The sequence below is a fragment of the Hippopotamus amphibius genome, chromosome 8 (genome assembly GCF_030028045.1).
Source record: "Hippopotamus amphibius kiboko isolate mHipAmp2 chromosome 8, mHipAmp2.hap2, whole genome shotgun sequence".
In the NCBI taxonomy this organism is placed as follows: domain Eukaryota; kingdom Metazoa; phylum Chordata; class Mammalia; order Artiodactyla; family Hippopotamidae; genus Hippopotamus; species Hippopotamus amphibius.
In genome coordinates, this window is record NC_080193.1 from 20,472,278 (window position 1) to 20,492,912 (window position 20,635).

Consider the following 20,635-nt stretch of genomic DNA (forward strand, 5'->3'; position numbering starts at 1 on the left):
GGTCCCCCTCCCATCATTTCCAGGTGCTGCAGCCCAGAGCAGGTGGGGACTAAATGGCTTGTGCCTGGAGGGAGCCTGTCTGGGTTTTTTTTCTTTTTTTTCCCTTGTCATCTCCCCACTCCTCTAGCCTCTGAGGAAGATGCCAATGAAAGGATGGGAGCTGGCCTGACACCAGCCCACTGCGACTTAAGCCTCACTTCAGTGGTCCGGCCCAATCTCCCACATCTGGGCACCAGGTTCTCATCAGCCCTGTCCTGGGATCACCTGTGGCCACCAGGGCGCTGACCAGACCCAAGGGCGTGAGAACCGCTTCTGGAGACAACCCGTAAACCACTCCATGGAGCAAATTCCAAGTTGGCCTCAACAGTACCTCTGTTGTGATGGGGACCGATCAAGTTAAAAGGTTAAAAGCAAAATCAAACTGGATTTCCCCCGCTTTGACCTATAGATCCAACCTCCCCATAGAGAGTGAAAGCGAAATCCCTCTTTGCTCTCCCCAGGCAACTCTCACACGGGAGAGTCTGAGGATGATACCCAGATCTCTCCAAGCTGAGCTGGGAATTTCACAGGCCTTGTTCTATATCTCAAGGGCCACCAGTGACTTTAAAGCCGGCCGTTAGAACAGGCTTGCTGACTGAAAAAAAGGTTACCAGCCCATTGCCTTGCACAAAAGAGCACACGGGGGACTTCCCTGGTGGCAAAGTGGTTGAGAATCTGCCTGCCAACGCAGGGGACACGGGTTCAATCCCTGGTCTGGGAAGATCCCACATGCCGCGGAGCAACGAAGCCCGTGCGCCACAACTACTGAGCCTGCGCTCTAGAGCCCATCAGCCACAACTACTGAGCCCATGTGCCACAACTACTGAAGCCCATGCACCTAGAATCCATGCTCCGCAACAAAAGAAGCCACCGCAATGAGAAGCCTGCGCACCGCAACGAAGAGCAGCCCCCACTCACTGCAACTAGAGAAAGCCTCGCACAGCAATGAAGACCCAACACGGCCAATAAATAAATAAATAAATAAATAAAATTATATATTAAAAAAAAAAGCACATGGAAAGCCCCGGCAACGAAATGTTGCCTCCCAGGGGGTGCACCTGGGTCCTCACAGTTTAAGTGAAGCCTGTGCTTGATGACACAGCTATAGGGCAGTGAGATCCCAGCCTCCACCCACCCTCCTTGCCCCCTTTATTATAAGAGATGAATCGTGGGTTTCAGCAGGCCACCTTGGTGTGCAGAAGGCCTCTGGCCAGGGTTCCCCAGGGTATCTGGTGGCTGCAGCAGCTGTTGAGCATCCATCCTTGGACAGAGATCACGAGCGTGGACAGCTCCTGCATGAGGCTGATTACCCACTATCACAGGGGCATCCTTGGTTCACCTGTCCGCCTCCCCAAACTGTTAGGTCCTCCAGAGCAAGGACGTCTTGTCTCTGGGCTGGTACTCAGTAGAAGCTCAATAAAATCTTCAAAAACATGCACAGGAGCATTGGCTCTGATTTGCCCAAGAGCTCAGACATGACCATCAAGACTTCTGCCCAAATGAGGGCAAAACGCCAGCCCAGAGAGAGCTGTTAAAGGCCCAGGGCATGCAGAAACATCAGCTTACCATGCCCTGGGTTCCTGCCAGCCAGTGGAGGATCCCACGCTCAGCGGCAGTGTCTGGGCCCAGCCCTTCTTCTCTCGGGACCTCAAACCTCTGCAGGTCTCCTCCCACAGCCGTCCATCGGTTCAGCTACAAAAACTCTGGATGTGGGGTTAGAAGCTCAAGTCTTGGCTCTGCTACTAACCAGCTTGCTGTGTGACTTTGGACAAGTAACTTCCTTTATGGGGCCTCAGTCTCCCCGTAGGTTAAGTGAAAAGGTTGCACTAGATGATCTCTTAGGTCCTTCCAAGTTCATGAGAACCTGTTTTTAAAAGTCCACTCAACGAGGATCGCCTAATTCCTCAGCAATTCCTTCCAGTTCTACCTTTGTTTGTTTGTTTGTTTGTTTGTTTGTTTTTGGCTCCACCTGGCTGCTTGTGGGATCTTTGTTCCCCGATCAAGGATTGAACTTGTGCCTCCTGAAGTGGAAGCGTGGAGTCTTAACCACTGGACAGCCGGGGAAGTCCCCCAGCTCTACCTTTAAAACATATCCGCAGGGACTTCCTGGGCCATCCCTGGCAATTAAGAATCTGCGCTTCCACTGCAGGGGGTACGGGTTTGATCCCTAGTCTGGGAACTAAGATCCCACATGCCGTGCATTGCAGCAAAACAAAACAAAACAATACAAAAGCCTGGAGCCCAACTCTCTCATCACCTCCACACGGCCGCCCTGGTCCAGGCCTACCACCTCACATCCTGCATCTGTGTCCCCACTGGTCTCCCTGCTTCCTCTCTTCAACCCCATCCAGTCTGTTCTCAACAGCAGCCAGAAACCATCCTTTTAAAGCACAAGTTGGATCCTGGCCCAAACCCTGGGGTAGCATCACATTTCACTCAGAGTCAAGGTGAAAGTCCAGACAGGAGTGCAAGGTACTGCTGGATGCAGGCTCTTGTATTTCTCCAATCCCCTCCCCTGCTATTCTTCTACTCACTCATTCGCTCAGGTTTCTTGAACATCTCGGACGAGCTCTTGCCTCAGGGTCTTCACACAGGCTGTCTCCTCTGCCCGGGGTAACCTCCCCACTCTCTCCCTCGCCTCCTTCAAGCCTTTGCTTAAATGTCCCTGACTTGAGAGGCCTTCTCTTCCCCTGTTTATTTAGCTTTGATCACCATCGGACGTACTTACATATTTTACTGCATATTTTATATTGTATGTCTACCCCCGCTAGACTATAAGCCCAGGAAGGCCAGAGTTTTAAATGTTTTATCGCTCCTTTATACCCAGCTCCCAGAGTAGCAGCTACTCACTAAATGCATGTTGAATGAATACATTTTGATCATTTGTGGGTTTGCTAAGACGAACAGTCTCAGGCCATACAACCCTCCAGCTTGAAAGACATCATCCCAGGAGTCCTTCTGAGAATCCCAAGCTCTGGACACTGTCTCCAGGAATCAAAGTGATTGTTCTAGGCAGGTTTGTGGCTCAAGACGTACACGGAGAAACAAAGTAAGGAAATGACACAGACCTGGTCTGTCCCGGGGAGGTGTGGAGTCGGTTCATAAGCAGATGCTTCCAGGCGCCACCTTGCCGGGCAAGATAAGGTTTTAAACATGGGCTGGTTAGGGCACTGCACACCCATCAGGAAGCACAGGAAGGAAAACTCAAGCAGTGGGCTCTTCATTAGAACCAGGGAAAGGCAGACATGGGGGAAGAGTGAGCAGAAGGCAGTCGGAAGGGGGCTGCAGTGCTGGGAGCCTGCAGACAGCTCCAGAGGAGCCCCAGCCCGGACCGCCGAGGCCAAGTCGGCTGCTCGCCCTGCCCTGCCCACCCATCGCGCTGAGGGCCCTTGAGCCTGGCTCTCTGAAAGGTGCCTGAGTGAACATCCACAAGTGACCGGGCGCAGAGACCAGAAACAAAGCCAGAGAAATGCGGCTCCTGCCACTTGAATAAAGATGAAGTACGCTCTCAGGAAGCCGTGCGTCACTGAGGCCAAGAGGGCAAACCCAGAGAGCGGGAACCCGGGGCTTTCAAGAAGAGGAAGACCTGGGAGGTGGAAGGGCCAGACATCAGCGGGCATCGCTCACAGCGGGGAGGGCAGACCTGAGAGCCTAGAAAGAAGGGGAGGGTCGGGCAATCTCCGTGGAAGCCCCCTCCACATTCTACCCAAGTCCTGGGCGGGGATGCCAAGGTGCCAAGGCACCATGTTAGAAATCAGAATATGGAGATTTCCCTTGTGGTCCAGTGGTTTGGATGCCCACTTTCACTGCTGAGGGCCCGGTTCAGTCCCTGGTCCAAGAACTAAGATCCTGCAAGCCACATAGTGTGGCCAAAAACAAACAAGCAAAATTATAAAAGAAAAGGGAATATGGATGGGAGAGGTCAGGAGGGGTCATAGGGGGACGCCATATCCCACCCAGCTGCCTCCCAAGCACCGTGGGGGGACTGGGAAGGAACACAGGACAAACCCCAGTCTTTGCTCCTGGGCCCCTCCGTATGCATGGGCACAGCCTCCCTCGCTGGCCGTGGCCCCTGACAGGCCACCCATCACATCTACACCCCAGGGAGCAGCCAACCGACCCTCCCACGTGCAGCTGGGGTGCTGAGAGAGGGGATGCAGCTTCCACAGGTAAAGGAAAGGAGCCTTACCCCTCCCTCAGCCTCCACCCAGGGGCCCGAGGGGAGGCGGGGAGGCCAGCAGGGTGGTGGGGACAAAAAGTGTGTCAGTTGCTGCTGTAGTCTGAGGTCCTGCCCTTGTCATCAGCTCTCTTCCTTCTCAGGAGACAGTGACCTTGCCCAGGCCTCAGCGGAGACAATGGCAGGAAGCGCCCCTCCCCGCCAGCAGAGGACTCAGGAAGGAAGTGACGGACTCTGAGCCTAGGCCCGGGACCCTCCCCAATGAGCCCCCACCCCAAGGACATGCTAGAAGCTCTGCTCACCTGCTCAGGATGGCAAACATCCTCAACTTTGGGGAGGCGGGGCTGAGGGCAGACGCTCCCCGGGCTCGGACCCCCTCTGAGAGGCAGACCCTCTGCGGATGGACGGCTCCTACGTCAGGTTGAGCAGATGCAGAAGACAGCAGGCTGAGCTGAGAAAACGGCTCCAGATGCCCCCTGCCCGCCCTCCAACCCACCCCCACCTCCTGGAAGGAAGGGCTCCCTGCTCCTCTGGAGCAAGGAGCTTTTCTAAAAATAAACCTTGCTCCTTAAGCCTCTTCCTCCCCCAGCCCCCTGCAGAGGAGATGAGGAGGGGATTTCACATCTCAGAAGGGCTGCCTCCCTCCACACCACCCCCAACTCTCGCCATCCAGGGCCCAGTGGTCTCAATGTCTGACAAGGCCACAAACTCCCAGGAGGAGCTCAGAGGCAGGTACCGGGCGACCACGGTCGATCGTCCCCACCATCCAGGGGCCTGGGGTGGAGACGAGAAGAGGGAACCTCAGGACGCTGGAACAGCATATGCAAAGCACAGAGGTGAGAACGCAGAGCAGGTGCTGGGCTAACACCAAGGCATACACCCCACACAGGCGGGGACTTCACGTCTGCGACTCGGGTACCGGGGATGGTACCTGGTCCACACTAGGTATTCAGTCAGTGTTCTCTGGGTAAGCGAGTGAAGCTGAGGGGCTCTGAGTGAGGGCCTGCAGATAAGGTGGGCTGTAAGGCCACCGTCTCTGACACCACGGAACTCGGGCATGAGGGCGTCAGGAAGGACGAGAACCCCCTTCCTGTAGAAGAGGAAACAGGAAGCGAGGGCTCTGTTGGAGCAGGGCCCCTCCAACCAACGTAAGCTGATGTCAGAGTCCAGGCCGGGCAGGGGAGGGCCCACCAGACCCCCCGGCCAGCAGGACAGCGAGTGACTGCAGAGGGGCTGAGTCAGGCCCCATGTTCCCATGCCAGCTCCTGCTCCCTACACACACACACAGCTGAGACACCTTGGAAAGAATGAATGCAAAACAACAGAACAAAAATTACAACACAGCACTCACCCTTCTTAGCACTTGGAGGCCTTTTCAAGGCAACTAAAAAGAATGAGCAATTAGAGGAGACAGCCCACGGTACCAACGTGGAAACACAGCAGTGAGGGGGCCTGTGGCTGAAGCCTTGTTTGCTGTACCCCATTTTCCCAGGGAGGAGAGGAGGCCCAGGGGAGGGACGGGACTCACCTGGAGCCAGGCTCCAGGTCGTGGGGAAGTCCCAGCTATATTCAGAAAACCATGCCATGTGCTTCAGGGTCTAGACTTGAGGTCTAATTCTAAGCCTACTACTGACTAGCTGTGTGACCTTAAGCCAGATATTTGCCATCTCTGAGCCTCAGCTTCCTTGTGTAAAACGGGGATTGTGAGGGTTTCCATACAGGTTATTGTGTGCTTAGCAGAGCCAATGAGTTTACAACCCACAGCCCAGGTGATGCTGCAGAAACCAGAGACCCTAGTGCTCCCTCCCCGCCCAGATTAGTTTCCTGGGATGGAATGTCCACCCTCCAAGCCCCAAAGCTCAAACGAGCTGATTGGTACACAGGCAGAAGGATTCATCAAAGTTTAGGAAAGGAAAAGGCAACATCACTTCTGCTGCTCTGCCCACCAAAGGCCTTGATGTGACAAAAAAGGGTACAGAGAGAGGCCTGTGCCTGAGACTCAGAACATGCAGTGGAATGGGATGCACAGGAAGCCCGGCACCGGGGCTTGCACCCTAACTCAGGGCAGAAGGAGAGAAAGAGCCAGGCACTGGGAGATTCAGCTGCGTGTCCTGACGCCACCGAGGACCCCAGCACATCACAGCCCCTCCACCTCAGTTTCCTCCAGGGAGGTCACTGTAAACACACACACACTGTTGTTTCTGTGTCGCAGACCACGACTTGTGGGAAACGGCAAGGCAGCACCCAGGCTGGGGAGCCCCACACTCCTGTCCTGTCCCGTTGACTGGGGTGGGGAGGGCCACCCAGGCTGAACCAGGGGAGCCAAGGGAAGAGAGGCACCCTGGGCGCCCTGCACAGAGGAGAGTAACACGGGCCGTCTGGGGAATCCAAAGCTACCAAGACAGAACATCAGTCCTTCCTACTTGGTCAATATTTGCAAGAAGCAGGATCGAGTAATACGATCTACCCCATGTAAATCAGATAAAGTCAGATGTTTAAGGAAGAAGAAAACAGCAGCTGAGCCCCTGCACCCCCAAACTCCAAAGCTGGTGGGTGGTCCTTACCTGCAGGTCTGCGTGGGAAGGCACCGCCGATGTCCTGTTCTCGAGGCCCAGAGAAGAGAGTCGGGGACCAGGACGCCCGTGCCAGCATCCTGCAGGGAGAAGCCCAGCAGGGGAGGGGGTGAGACACCCGGTCGCTCTGATCACTCAGCGCCCACTGGGAAACCGACGAAGCCAGGCCACATCCTGAGCAACGCCAGAAAAATCCAGATGTGCCCAGAGGACAGGCCCAGGGACTCCTGGCTAAAGGAGTCTTCATCTGACAAAAGTCTTCATTTTATGCACTCCTGGAGGCTGATACACCTGACACTGCAGGGCTCCCTCTGCTGAGGAAGACTGCTCAAGGAACAAGAACCCATGCCCTCAGCACATGGGGTGAGCTTTCTTATCTCAGAAGCCCAGCTCAGAGCTCCCACCCATCAACCTTTGGGACTTCGGGACCTCAGGACCTCAGGCTGTAGAGGGGACGCAGGTGCGAGATGGCGGGCGGGGGTAGGGGAACATGACACATCAGCCCCGAGTTCTCGGTCAGCAGCCGCCAGCATCTTGATGCCTGGGGCAGGGTCACGGTCAGCATCTCAGGGCGATGCAGATGACGCTCACCTTCCAACCAAGCCCCTGAACTTGGGCAGTATGTGACTGGAGGCCCACCTCCACCAGATATCCAGAGGCCAGAGACGGGCACTCACGACAAAATGAGAAAGGTGGAGGGCGTCCTGGCTGCAATCAGCCTACAGGAGAACAGAACATGCACGGGCACCACGAAGGCCACCACGCAACCCAGGGCTCCCCCCAGGACCCGAGAGGCTCCCGTGGCCCACGTCTGCAGCTCAACACACATTCCTGTATGTCTGGCATATGTGCGCCCCCTGTACGGAAGCCCGGGCAGCAGCCCGGGAGGCCTCCCGGTGACCATGACTTGCAGGCAGCCCCTTGCTGCTGCAGAAGCCCTGTGTGCTCCAGGAGCAGATTCCCAACTCCAGAGCCACCGTCTGAGGCCAGGCACGGGGGGAGCCAGGGACACTAGAGGTAAAAGTAAAAGAAGAGGGGGATTTCACAGTGGCTCCGAAAAATGCAAGTGATACACTGCAGAGTGAGGGCACCGACGGTAAGAGTTCAGAGGAGGGAGAGAAGCGAACTAGGGAGGTGAAAAGATAACCAGCAACGGCACAGCAGTGGGAGGTGTGGCTGCAAGCGACAGAGACTGGCTTTTCACACGCCGCCCACCCCAGCGCAGTCCCACGCTCCCTCCAGGGGAAGCCACGGCCAACTCTGCAAATTTCTCTTTGGGATGGGCTTGCAGGGGTTGAAGCTCCATCTCTGCCCTGCACCGACGGGCTCGACCCCCAAAGAACAAAAGGTCCCAGGTGTCCCAGGTTCCAGTTCCCCGCCAGGCACGTGAGCTCCACCAGCTTCCCTGCTCCATCCCACCAGAACCCCCAGCTCGCCCTGGTTCATGCTCCCTGCCTCTGCACAGCTGCTCCTCCGTCGTTTCTTAGCTCTCATCACAACACCTCCAACCCCTCTGTGAGGTCAGTGCCAGTCTCTCCATTTGAGGAGTGAGGAAACCCACTGAGAGGGTTAGGAGTCCACCATGGCCACACGCCCCTCCAAGGCAAGCCGGCTTCTGCACGCCGGCCCCCTCCCCTCCACCGTGTGCCACCTCCCCGGGGGTGAGAAGGTCAGCCGTGACTCACACCCGGCAGAATGAGATCCACAGGGGTTGTGAGAAAGGATGTACACTCTTCACACAGGGGCGCACGGCGAGGAAATGAATTTTCTGACAAAAAAGCATTTAAAATCCAGAAATTGAATGCAGGGTCAACTCAAGAAGCGAGGCAGCTCCTCAGGGGACAGAGCTCTAGGGGCAAGAGGGCAAAATGACACTGGAATAAAGTAGGAAGATGCTGCCAGAGGACTCGGGTCTCCTCCCGTGACCCTCTTGCACAAAAAGCGAAAAGCCAGTCAGCCCACTCCCTTAACAGGAATGAAAAATCATGACAGAACACAATTCCGTGCTGAGATTTGCTGCATGTGTGTTCCATGCATGCACACCTGTAGCTGTGATTGTACAGGGCCGGGGGGGGGGGAGGGGTGGTGGTTCTGGAACTAAATAATGCACAGCATGTTGCTGTTACCAGGAACAAAAACATTTTATTCCCTTGAGTTTTCCCCCTAGTTTTATTGAAGTATTTATAATTGACAAAGAAAATCATGATATACTTAAAGTGTATAGCCATAAAAAGAATGAAATAATGCCATTTGCAGCAAACATGGATGGACTTAGAAATGATCATACTAAGTGAAATAAATCAGAGAAAGTAAATCAGAAAAGAAAGTAAATCATACAGAAAGACAGATATGGCTTCCATGTGGAATCTAAAAAAATGATGCAAATGAACTTATTTACAAAAGAGAAATAGATCCACAGGTATAGAAAACAAACTACGATTAGCAAAGGGGAAAGGGGGGGAAGGATAAATTAGGAGTTTGGGATTAACGTATATATACACACTACTATGTAAAAAAGAGATAAACAACAAGGTCCTACTGTATACCACCGAGAACTATACTCAATACCTTGTAATAACTTATAATGTTAAAGAATCTGGGGGACTTCCCTAGTGGCTCAGGGGTTAAGAATCCGCCCGCCAATGCAGGGGACATGGGTTTGATTCCTGATCTGGGAAGATCCCACATGCCGTGGAGCAACTAAGCCGGTGTGCCACAACTACTGAAGCCCACGCGCCTAGAGCCCATGCTCCACAACAAGAGAAGCCATCGCACTGGGAAGCCCACACACTGCAACGAAGAGCCACAACTAGAGAAAGCCCGCACACAGCAACAAAGACCCAACGTGGTCAAAAATAAAGAAATAAATTTATTAAAAAAAAAAATCTGAAAAAGAATAAATATACATACATACACATATATATAACTGAATCGCCTTGTTGTACACCTGAAACTGACAACATTGTAAATCAACCATACTTCACTAAAAAAAAATAAAGTGTATAGCGTGATGATTTGATAGACATGTATTGAGAAAGGCTTCCCACCATCGAATTTATTATTCTGTCACCGCATATTTGATTTTTGTTTTTGTAGTGAGAACACTTAAGTTCTACTCTTTTACCAAATCTCCCTTATACAACACAGTGTTATCAACTGTAGTCATCATGCTATACATCTAAATCTTCAATACGCCTCTCGAATGATTTGGAAAATTGCAGGAGAGTAAAAAAAAAAGAAGAAGAAAAAGAAAGAGAAAGAAAGAAAGAAAGGAAGGAAGGAAGGAAGAAAGGGAGGAAGGAAGGAAGAAAGAGAAAGAAAGTAAGAGAAAGTAACCCAACTTTTGAGGATGAGAACAACAGAAGTCAGAACTGCTTTTCTGAAAAATTTTCGGATCCCTAACTGTTTTAGTTGGTGGACATGAATTAGTAAGTGAATCTGTTTCTCTACACAATTTCTATTAATAGAATATCAGTCTCTCCTCATCTCCACTAAATAAATGTCAAACAAACACTTAAAGAATACTGGTTTGATGGGGTGCCAAATTACTAGCTTGCCCAGACGTCCACATGTCGCAAGCTGGCCCCGGTTGAAAGTATAAGCTCCAAATGAGTGGGTAGCACGGCTGGAGTTAAACACTGTTGTTTCCATCCCCCGTTGACATGGAGACCGTGAGGCAAGTGGCTAAAGAATGGGCAGAGAAGGACAAATGCAAACGGTAGTGGTACCCAAGCAAGTTGTCCAGGTTGAGGGCAACAGGCGGGGGCAGCCCAGCACTCAATTCCACCTGAAGGCCTGGTTCCAAATTTTTTAATTTCCTAAGATGTAACTTGCGGGACTTCCCTGGTGGCACAGTGGTTAAAACTCTGTGCTCCCCGTGCAGGGGGCCCGGGTTCGATCCCTGGTCGGGGAACTAGATCCCACATGCCGCAACTAAGGAGCCAGTGAGTCGCAACTAAGAAGCCCACCTGCTGCAACTAAGACCCAGCACAACCAAATAAATAAATATTTTTTAAAAAGATGTAACTTGCATGCTACAAAATTCATCCTTTTAAAGCATACAGTTCAGGGCTTCCCTGGTGGCACAGCGGTTAAGAATCTGCCTGCCAATATAGGGGACATGGGTTCAAGCCCTGGTCCGGGAAGATCCCACATGCTGTGAAGCAACTAAGCCCATGTGCCACAACTACTGAGCCCATGCACCGCAACTACTGAAGCCCGCACGCCTAGAGCCCGTGCTCTGCAACAAGAGAAGCCACTGCAATGAGAAGCCCACACGCAGCAATGAAGACCCAATGCAGCCAATAAATGAAAAATAAAATAAATAAATTAAAAAAAATAGTGTACAAGTCAGCCGCATTTAGCACATTCACAAAGTTGTACGCCCATCCCCTCTCTCTAGTTCCAGAACATCTTCATCACACACACCCCCCAAAAAGAAATCCCATACCTATTAGCAGTCACCCCCCACATCCACTCCCTCCAGCCCCTGGCCAACACCATCTGCGTTCTGTCTCTACAGATTTGCCTACTCTGGACATTTCACATCAATGGGATCGTACAGTATGTGGCCTTTTGTGTCGGACTTCTTGCACTTCGCATCATGTTTTCAGGGTTCATCCACATTGTAGCACGTGTCAGTGCTTCATTCTTTGTTGCGGCTGAACAACACTGCATTGTATGGATGGACTGCGCTTTGTTTACCCATTCATTTGTCAGTGGACACTTGGGTTGTTTCTGCTTTGGGCCTACCATGAATTACACTGCTAGGAACACCCAAGTAAAACATTTTGTGTACACGCATGTTTTTTATTCTTTTAGGTACACACCTAGGAGTTCCTAAGTTAATAAAATAATTTGAAATAAGTCATACATCTGTATTTCTGAAAAGGTTTTTAAAAAGGCATGAGAGTGAGTTTCTCTCTTGCCCCTGTTCCCCAGCACCTGGTTCCTCTCCCCAGTGTCAGGGTAATTCGCCCAGAGACGCCCAGGCACAATATATGCCCTGCTGCGTTTTACAGACAGCTGGCAGGAGGCAACCTGACAACTCGATGAGGCTGGAAACAGCTTAGGGATGCTCTGGAGAGAGCACAGGGCCCAGTCTGAGTCCCATCTCTGCCGTCCGTCCGCAGCCTGCCCCCAGGGAAGCCGCTTAGTGGAGAGGAGGCGCCCTGGGCGGACGGGTTTGACATCTGGCTCTGCCATCTCTTGACTCTGTGGCCTCGAGCCACCTGCTCGAGGACGGCCCTCTAGACTCCGTTTCCTTATCTGTAAAAGAGCACTGACACTGCTACCTAGTTCACGGGACCAGCACGAAGGGCCCATGAGCTCATGGAAGCAAGCCCTTAGCACCGTGCCTGGCACACGGTAAGCGCTCAGTGTTTGCTGCCGCTGTAACTGCCACTGCTGCTGTTTGCTACCTGTGACCTCATCCTCGGTCTCCCCATCTGGAAAACGGCGGTAGGCACCTCCCACACGGTGCGGAACACACGAGACCCCCGCGTGTGCCACCGTCTGAGTGGTGGAGGCTCCAGGAAAGGGTGGTCATGCCGCACCCCCACGTGCCCGTGTCCTGTTCCAGAACCTCCCCAGGGAGAGGCCAGGTCTCCCGGCTCAGCCTCCCATAGTCCCGAGTTCTCCGCTCCCCCCACCCCCCCGAAGCACAGAGGAAGAGCCTGCATCCTGGTCCACCCCGGGTGGGTCCTTCTCTCTGCTTTCTCAACACACTGAACCTGAGCTTCTCTCTCTGGAGGCAGCAGGGAAACCCTCAGAGACCTTCAAAGTGGAGAGGCCTCAAGTGAGGAAGGAAGCATTAGCGGAGCCATTAGAAAGCTGTTAGGAGCGATTTTCTCCCAGCTGGTAAAAGGCAAAACAGAGCCTGCAGAACAAACCCAGGCCTGGGAGGGCAGAGAGAGAGAGGAGCTGAACCCTGCTGCCTTGGGTGTGCAAAAGTTCATGGGGGGGTGGAGGGGAGACACCCAACACACACACACACACACACACACACACACACCCCCCAAAGAGGAGAAATTCTTAGCCTGCAGCAGTTGGTAGCATTATGTAAAATCCCAAGCCCACAAAAATATCATTTGGATGATAAAAAGTTAAATTTAGCTGAGTACAGAGTGACTAATACTACGAGGGAGGGGCAGCACCCCCAGTTGCCTGGAGCTGATACAGCTGGCTCTTAGAAACTTTTGACAAGTAACCAGGGCCTGCTGCGGCCCAGAATAACAGATTATGTAATAAGAGGCGCAGCCATTAGCAATACAAAGCTGTCTGCAGGCACGGCAGCCTCCTGGAGGGAGGGGACTGCTGGGGTCTGGCTGGAGCTTCTCCCAAAGCCCCCGGCCTCTGCAAGCCTGGGCATTCCAGAGGCATCCGAGAGTGCAGCCGGGCCCCAGCAGGTTAGCGTGAGTGGATCCACCTGGCCTCTCCTGTAAGGCGCTCTTCCCACGGCGGCTCTGCTGGATGGTTACTTCGGTCACCCGCAACGGGCCAGGGCCCTGTGGAGTCCTTATCCTTTGAATCCAGTCTGGCCCCACGACGTGTTTTAACCAGCAGAACGGCAAGCGGTGGAGAGGCGGGGCGTAACACTGTGCCAGGTTTGGACCTGAGCCTCAGGAAGGTCTGGCTAAGCACGGAAGACAGAGACTCGGGCAGACGCTAGCACACCATTCACAGCAGCACTATTCACAAGAGTAGAAGGTGGGCAACCCAAGTGTCCATCGACGGAGGAATGGATAAGCAAAATGTAATGGATCTACACAAAGGAATAGTACGCAGCCTTCAAAAGTTAGGACATCCTGTCACATACAGCACGGAGGACACTTGAGGACATTACGCTGAGTGAAATCAACCCGACGCAAAAGGACAAATACAGCATGACTCCATTTACATGAGGCACCCAAGGAGTCAGATCCAGAGAGATATAAAGTAGAAGGGTGGTCACCAGGTGCTGGGGGAAGAAGGATGGGGACTTAGCATTTAATGGGGACAAAGTTTCAGTTCTGCAAGAGAGAAGGATTCTGTGGAAGGCAGTGATGGTTGCAACAGTGTGAATGTACTTACTGCCACGGATACTGCACACTTAAAAATGGTTAAAGCCAAAAAAAAAAAAAAAAAAAAAAAAATGGTTAAAGCCTATACCTGAAACTAAGACAATGTTGTAAATCAGCTCTACTTCAATTTAAAAACTGGTTAGGGACTTCCCTGGCGGTTCAGTGGTTCAGACTCTGTGCTTCCACTGCAGGGGGCATGGGTTTGATCCCTGGTCTGGGACCTAAGATCCCAATTTTTTTTTAATTAAAAAAAATAAAAAATGGTTAAAGTGGTAGTTTTTACACTATGCATATTTTACTATAATAAAAAAAATTAAATTAAAAAAAAGAAGAAGAAGAAGAGGATGGAAGAGGAGGAGGAGGAGGCCTGGATGCTTCTGTGTTTGCCCCTTGGGGGAAGCAGCCACCCTGTAAGAAGTCCAGCTAGCTGGAAATCATGGAACCCAATCCAGCCATGGGGAGTGGTGACGCGGAGGGGAACCGGTGCCTTGGCCGATACAGCCAAGTGCCTGTGTGGACCCGCCAGCCATGGGAACCGGGCCATGGTGCAAATGCATCTTCCACCCCAGTCAAGCCATCCCGGCTGACACCAGCAGAGCAGAGATGAGCCGTCCCCACCAAGCCCTGCCCGAATTGCCACACCATGAACAAATAAACGGTGCTTTCGGCCACTAAGCTGGGGAGTACTTTGTTGTAGCCACAGAACACTGACACCAGTGGTCAAGCTCTCTAATGGGTCTTGGGGAAATTTCTATTCGTAATGTGAGACTTATGAAGATCTTTCACTCTCTCACATATGAGTCACTAAGAGAAGTCAGTGCTTGAATGAGTTGGAGGAAGAGACTAATTTTCCACTCCCCAAATCCCAATGGAATCAATACTGATGTCAGGCCCTATGCTGAGTTTCAAACAGCTGCTGGGAAGGCTGGGGGATTTCTCCAATGATCCAATGGACTAACCAGGCCATTAGTTGATCAATTCAAGCTATCACTTAATTACTTGACTTTCAATCGTCCTGTCCAGTGCAGGGACTTGTACAGTGTGGATGGAGATATCGATGAGATTCCCTGTGTGTGGTGTAACAATTCCAGGTGTGGGTGCTGAGAGCAGAGTTCTAGCTGGTTGGCTCTGGGTAAGTCAGCTGGCTCTCTGGGTTTCAGTTTCCCATCTGTACAGTGAGGAAGTTGATGTTTAAAAGGCCTCTCCAAGTGTGGAGGAAAGGGAACCCTCCTACACTGCTGGTGGGAATGGAGATTGGTGCAGCCACTATGGAGAACATAAAAAACTAAAAATAGAGTTATCATATGATCCAGCAATCCCACTCCTGGGCATATATCCAGACAAAACCATAATTTGAAAAGATACATGCACCCCAATGCTCACTGCAGCACTATTTACAAGAGCCAAGACGTGGAAGCAACCTAAATGTCCATTGACAGAGGGGTAGATAAAGAAGATGGCGTACTTATATACAATGGAATATTGCTCAGCCATAAAAGAGAATGAAGTAATGGATGGACCTAGCGATTATCATATTAAGTGAAGTCAGACAGAGAAAGACAAATATCATGTGATATCACTCATATGTGGAATCTAATTTTTTTAAGTGATATAAGTGAACTTATTTACAAAACAGAAACAGACTCTCAGATTTTGAAAACAAATGGTTATCAAAGAGGAAACGTGGTGGGGAGGGATAAATGAGGATCTTAGGATTAACACAGACACAGTACTATATGTGAAATAGATAACCAACAAGGACCTACTGTATAGCACAGGGAACTCTACTCAATATTCTGTAATGACCTATATGGGAAAAGAATCTGAAAAAGAATGAATATATGTATACGGATAACTGAATCACTTTGCTGTACACCTAAAACTAACACAACATTGTAAATCAACTATACTCCAATAAAATTTTTTAAAAATTAAAAAAAAAATAATAAAAGGCCTCTCCATTCAGCTCCAACATTCTGCAATGCTGTAGGCAGAAGGGAAGGCAACACTGAAACACAATCCAAAACACTGAACAAAGTCCAAACGACTTGCATCTAGTTTACAAGGCAGACACACACACTGGAATCCTCACCTCTGTCCCCTTGGAACCCTACTCTTATCTCTGTTTCCCTCATGAATTTGTTTGTTCCTTCCACAACATTCCCTGTGGAAGTCTAGGTTGGTCCAATTTCCTCTTCCTAAACTATGCTTTTGGCCCCTGGCTTCTTAGAGGGGCTGTGTGATTAGTTCTCTGAGTAGAGGGATGTACACCCCCTTTCCTGGGCTGGCCCCTAAGACACCTCACGTGATCCTCTATTCAGAAACTCTTAATTGAGGACAATCTACATGCAAATGAGTGAAAAAAAAAGAATAAAAAAAAAAAAAAACTTAGTTGTGGGCTTCCTAGTAGGCAAAGCAAAGAGGGAAATAGGCAGGCCACAGAGCTCTGCTAACAGTGATTGATGAGACTCATTCTTTGTCCTGGTCGAAAACTCTGAGAGGATATCTCCCCAGGGTCTCTGGGTGAGGGAATCAGTGCCTGGGCAGGAGGCAGCAAGAGGAGACCAACCTTGCCCCAAAATCTGTCCCCTCCACAATAGAGAGCCAGCTTTGCAGGCCCTCCTGCGTCCTCATCGGTGCTTGACTGCAGAGAGCATAATTCTTCACCCTCATTGACGTCAACACAGCAGCACAATGATAATGATGGAAAATATTTACATACCCGAACCACGGACGGGTTGTTTAGACCATCTGGCTACTGGATGTGGTAAGTATTGTCAAACACATGGCCTGTTCACAAATACTGTGCCTCAGAGCCTGGGCTCTGGGGTTCAGGTGGCATCCCTGGGCCCCATCCCCATCATACGCTGGACCACGGGGGAACCCGAGAGACCATCTCCAGCCCACATCTGGGCCAGCCTGGACCCACCATCGGCCTCAGGCTCCCCGCAGGTCGGGAGAAGAGCCCTCAAACTCCCACCTCTGCTCTGTCTGGGTGAGCATCGATGATAACCTCCTGACGCCCCTTTATCAAGGATCTCTTCAGGACTCAAGTGCTCCAAGCAAGACTCACTCGGCAAGACAGCCCCAGTCTGCAGCCACCATGGGATTTCTCCAGTGATCTCGCGGAGCTGCTGGGAATTTGCAGAAGCAAACAGCACAGTTCGCTTGCGTCTGAAGTCGCTTCTGCCTGAGCTTTGTCTCGCTAGCGAGGCGGAGACAAGGATGAGGTACCACCACTCTAGAAGGATGGAGGATGGTGAGCTTAACCTCGCCTAGGGGAGAGTTTTCTTCTTCCTTCTGTCTGCGTGGCTCTTCTGAGTTCTGAGACCAGGCTGAATAACAGAGTTTTGTTTTGTTTTTTTCTGGGTTGACATTAAATTTTTTTCCCCTTTCTTTCTTTCCTTCCTTCCTTCCTTCCTTTCTTCCTTTCTTCTTTTAAATTTGGGGTGTTGGGAGGGTGGTTTTATTATTATTTTCTTAATTTTAGTAAAAGCAAAACGTTCCATTCGGAGCTCGTTTCAAAAGTAGCAATTTTCTTAATGGGAAGCATACACGGGCCGCCCACATGAGGAGCTGTGTCAGCTCGGCAATCACAGCGCCCCGTGAATACAGTGAATCGTGTCACCTTCCTGACAACTGTGAGTCAAATGGAAACCCGTCACAGGTGGCTGGGCGGCCAGGGGCCTGGCCTGGTGCTCTGACAAGGGCTTCTGGAGGGGCACGTCTGTGGGGAAGGTTGGCAGTGTTTCCATCCACTGCGAACCCACAGCCATAGAGTTGTTTTATAACAAACACCCTCGAAGATTTAAAATGCGCCACCCAGAGCGTTCAGGGCCTGGGGTAGCACGTGGACCAGGTTCAAGTGCCAGCTGGCCACCTCGCCTTCTGGAATCTGGATTTTGACTGTGAGATGAGGGTGAGTGACACAGCTTCCTGCCCCAATAGTCATGAGCTGGTTCTCTAGTCATCGGGCAGCTGGGACCCACTGGCCCAGGTCAGGGGTCTCTGTGGCCATGGACTCAATCGAGGGTTATGGTCTTTCCCAGGACTGGCACTTCTCTCTCTGCAAGTAGGGTGAGGACCACAAACCCCACACGTGGGGAGAGGACAGTGAAAAAAAGTCAGAGCCTGAGGCCAGACACATCATGAGGCTCAGGGATTTGCAACCCTGACGCAGCAGAGTGAGCACGTGTACACAGCCACCTGCTCTGACAGCACTGAGACCAGCAGCACAGGTTGCCTGACAACACATACAGTTTGGGATGACGGTTTTCACGGGTAACACACCTAGCACTCCACTGAGGCTGGATGGCCGTGCAAAGACCCAAGTGACATCTCTGGGACACATTTCCTTGCCGGTCAGATCCCTTGAGCCCCAGCAGAGATGTCCACACTGAGCATCTGCTTGGAGCCAGCAAGCATTTACAAACAGACACCTGCTCTGCTCAGCGGCTTCTAGACGGGGCTGGGCAGATGCTCTTTTTGAAAAGTGAGCGCTAGGGACACAGGAATATCCTGACGAAGACTGCACCCAGGTCACTGCTTGCTTCACGCATCCCAGGCTCAGAAAACATCCAGCAGCAAGCCAGGGCCGGGCTTCTTGTTTAAACCCAGAAATATAAGATGGCCAAGCCTGGGCCCAGTGCCTCAGGATGTGGAGTGGGTTAGCCCTGGGCCTCCCAAGTCAGAGCCGGGATTGCTTCCAGACCGAGGAGCCCCTGCAGGCCCAGAGCTCCTACCATCTCCAGCCCTCAACACCTCCTGCCCTGGCTCCTGCCTCCCAGAGGGCAGGCCGGCACCAGGCACCGCCAGGCCCCCACTCGTTCAAGGTGAAATGAGAACCGCACGGTTAATGGAGCAAAGCCGTTCTACAAGCTCCATTTATTCTCTTTTTATTCTTAGATTAGATCTTTCCTATTTCTTAGTGTTCTTTCGTTCATGAGAGGATGGCTACAGGGAATTGTAGCTTTTCTGTGTGTGCGATTAATTATTTATAACACAAATGTTACCATTTTAATCACTTTTAAGTGTACAGTTCGACGGCACTAAGTACATTCACAGTGTTGTGCAACCAGCACCACCACCCTTTTCCAGAACCGTCTCATCACCCAGACATTCAACACTAACTCCCCATCCCTCTTTGCCCCCAACCCCCAGTGATGTCCGTGAATGGGACCTTTTTATTTTTTTATTTATTTTTACGTTTATTTTTGGCCGCATGGTATGTGGGTTTCTTGACCAGGGATCAAATCCTGCATTGGAAGCAGAGTCTTAACCACTGGACCGCCAGGGAAGTCCCAGAATGGTACCTCTTTAAAAATAATGTCCTTATTTGGCAAAATTATAGGTCCTGGTAATCTTATAGGTCCTGGTATCATTTCTTTTAATTAATTAATTAATTTTATTTTTGGCTGTGTTGGTCTTCACTGCTCTGTGCGGGCTTTCTCTAGCTGCAGTGAGTGGGGGCTTCTCTTGTGAAGCACGGGGTCTAGGCACATGGGCTCAGCAGTTGTGGCTCACAGGCTTCGTTGCTCTGCGGCATGTGGGATCTTCCTGGAGGAGAGATCGAACCTGTGTGCCCTGCACTGGCAGCTGGATTCTTAACCACTGCACCACCAGGGAAGTCCCAGTCCTGGTATCATTTTAAAGCTCCTGGCGCTTCTCGGATACTTGGTGATGGATGAGCTGATAGAGCAGGAGCCGGGCAGCTGCCGTCCCCTACCCCCACCAGGAAGGAAACTTCCAGGCCACAAGCTGCCTGGAGGAATCGGGGCGCCCCCCTCGGTCGTGCTTGAGTGGGCACCTAATGGGAGCCGGCTGGCCAGGAACTCTGCTAGAGCTGCCCTTTGCGGTGGAAAGGCTCTCACCCAGTTTTCTACAGATTTTCATTTTACTTAAAAGCTCTTCCTTGCCTGGGGTTTTGAGGTTAAAAACCACTGCCTCGCGCTCCCACGCTGTAAGTGGGAATGTCAATTGGTCCTACCTTTATGGAGAGCAATTGAGCAGTAGCTACTGAAAATAAAAGGAAAACTCTCCTTGACCTGGCAATTCTGCTTCAGGGAAATTTATTCTGCAGATTTGAAAGCCTATCTGCATGAAAACCTACATACCGGGAGACTCACTGAGGCACTGTTTGCTCCCAGTCTTCCTCAGTTACAATGCAAAACTCCACAGAAAGGGAGCTGGCTTAAGTAATGATGGTGCATAATAAGGCCCTACTGCATAGCACAGGGAACTCTACTCAGTACTCTGTAATGGCCTATCTGGGAAAAGAATCTAAAAAAGAGTGGATGTATGTAACTGATTCACTTTGCTGTACACCTGAAACTAACACAACATTGTGAATCAACTGTACGCCAATAAAATTTTTTTAAAAAATGATATCGCATCCATTAGCCAAACACTGAGTGCATCATTAAAGAGCCCAGGCAGCCCAAATGAACCAACAGAGAACCACCTCCAGATTTATGAATTGCTAAGTCAAAACAGCAGGTGCATAGAGAGGCACCCACTTGTGGTTTTTTCCTATGTGATACATACTCACATATGCAGAGAATCTCTCTGAAGAGTACACACGCTGAGAGACTGCAGACAGGGAGCCAAGAAGTCTTACATTTACGTCTCAGCCATTTGCCATTTGGCACCACATATAATGTCTTACATATTCAAACAATGTTTTTCATACCAAATATGGTCTTTATTAACTCTTTTGTTATTTGACTACTATATTGTAACCTATGAACTTTGTAAGTTCCATAAAGCAAGGAATGTCTCTAATTTAT

The 20,635-nt window shown here is 51.0% G+C and overlaps 1 protein-coding gene across 15 annotated transcripts in view; it reads right to left on the reverse strand.

Annotated features, from left to right (window-relative positions):
- The window catches only part of PITPNM2 (phosphatidylinositol transfer protein membrane associated 2), a 152,090-nt gene that overhangs the window by 110,483 nt on the left and 20,972 nt on the right, over positions 1–20,635 (reverse strand). For 9 of the 15 annotated variants that reach the window (XM_057746653.1, XM_057746651.1, XM_057746649.1 and 6 more), the window contains exon 2: positions 6,781–6,869. The exons of 2 other annotated variants lie outside the window; for them this stretch is intronic. The gene's annotated coding sequence lies outside the window, so the exon portion shown is untranslated. Of the gene's footprint in view, positions 1–3,107; positions 3,130–4,518; positions 4,628–6,780; positions 6,870–20,635 lie in introns of those variants that run through there. 4 more of the 15 variants (XM_057746642.1, XM_057746645.1, XM_057746644.1 and 1 more) reach the window with 2 other exon arrangements.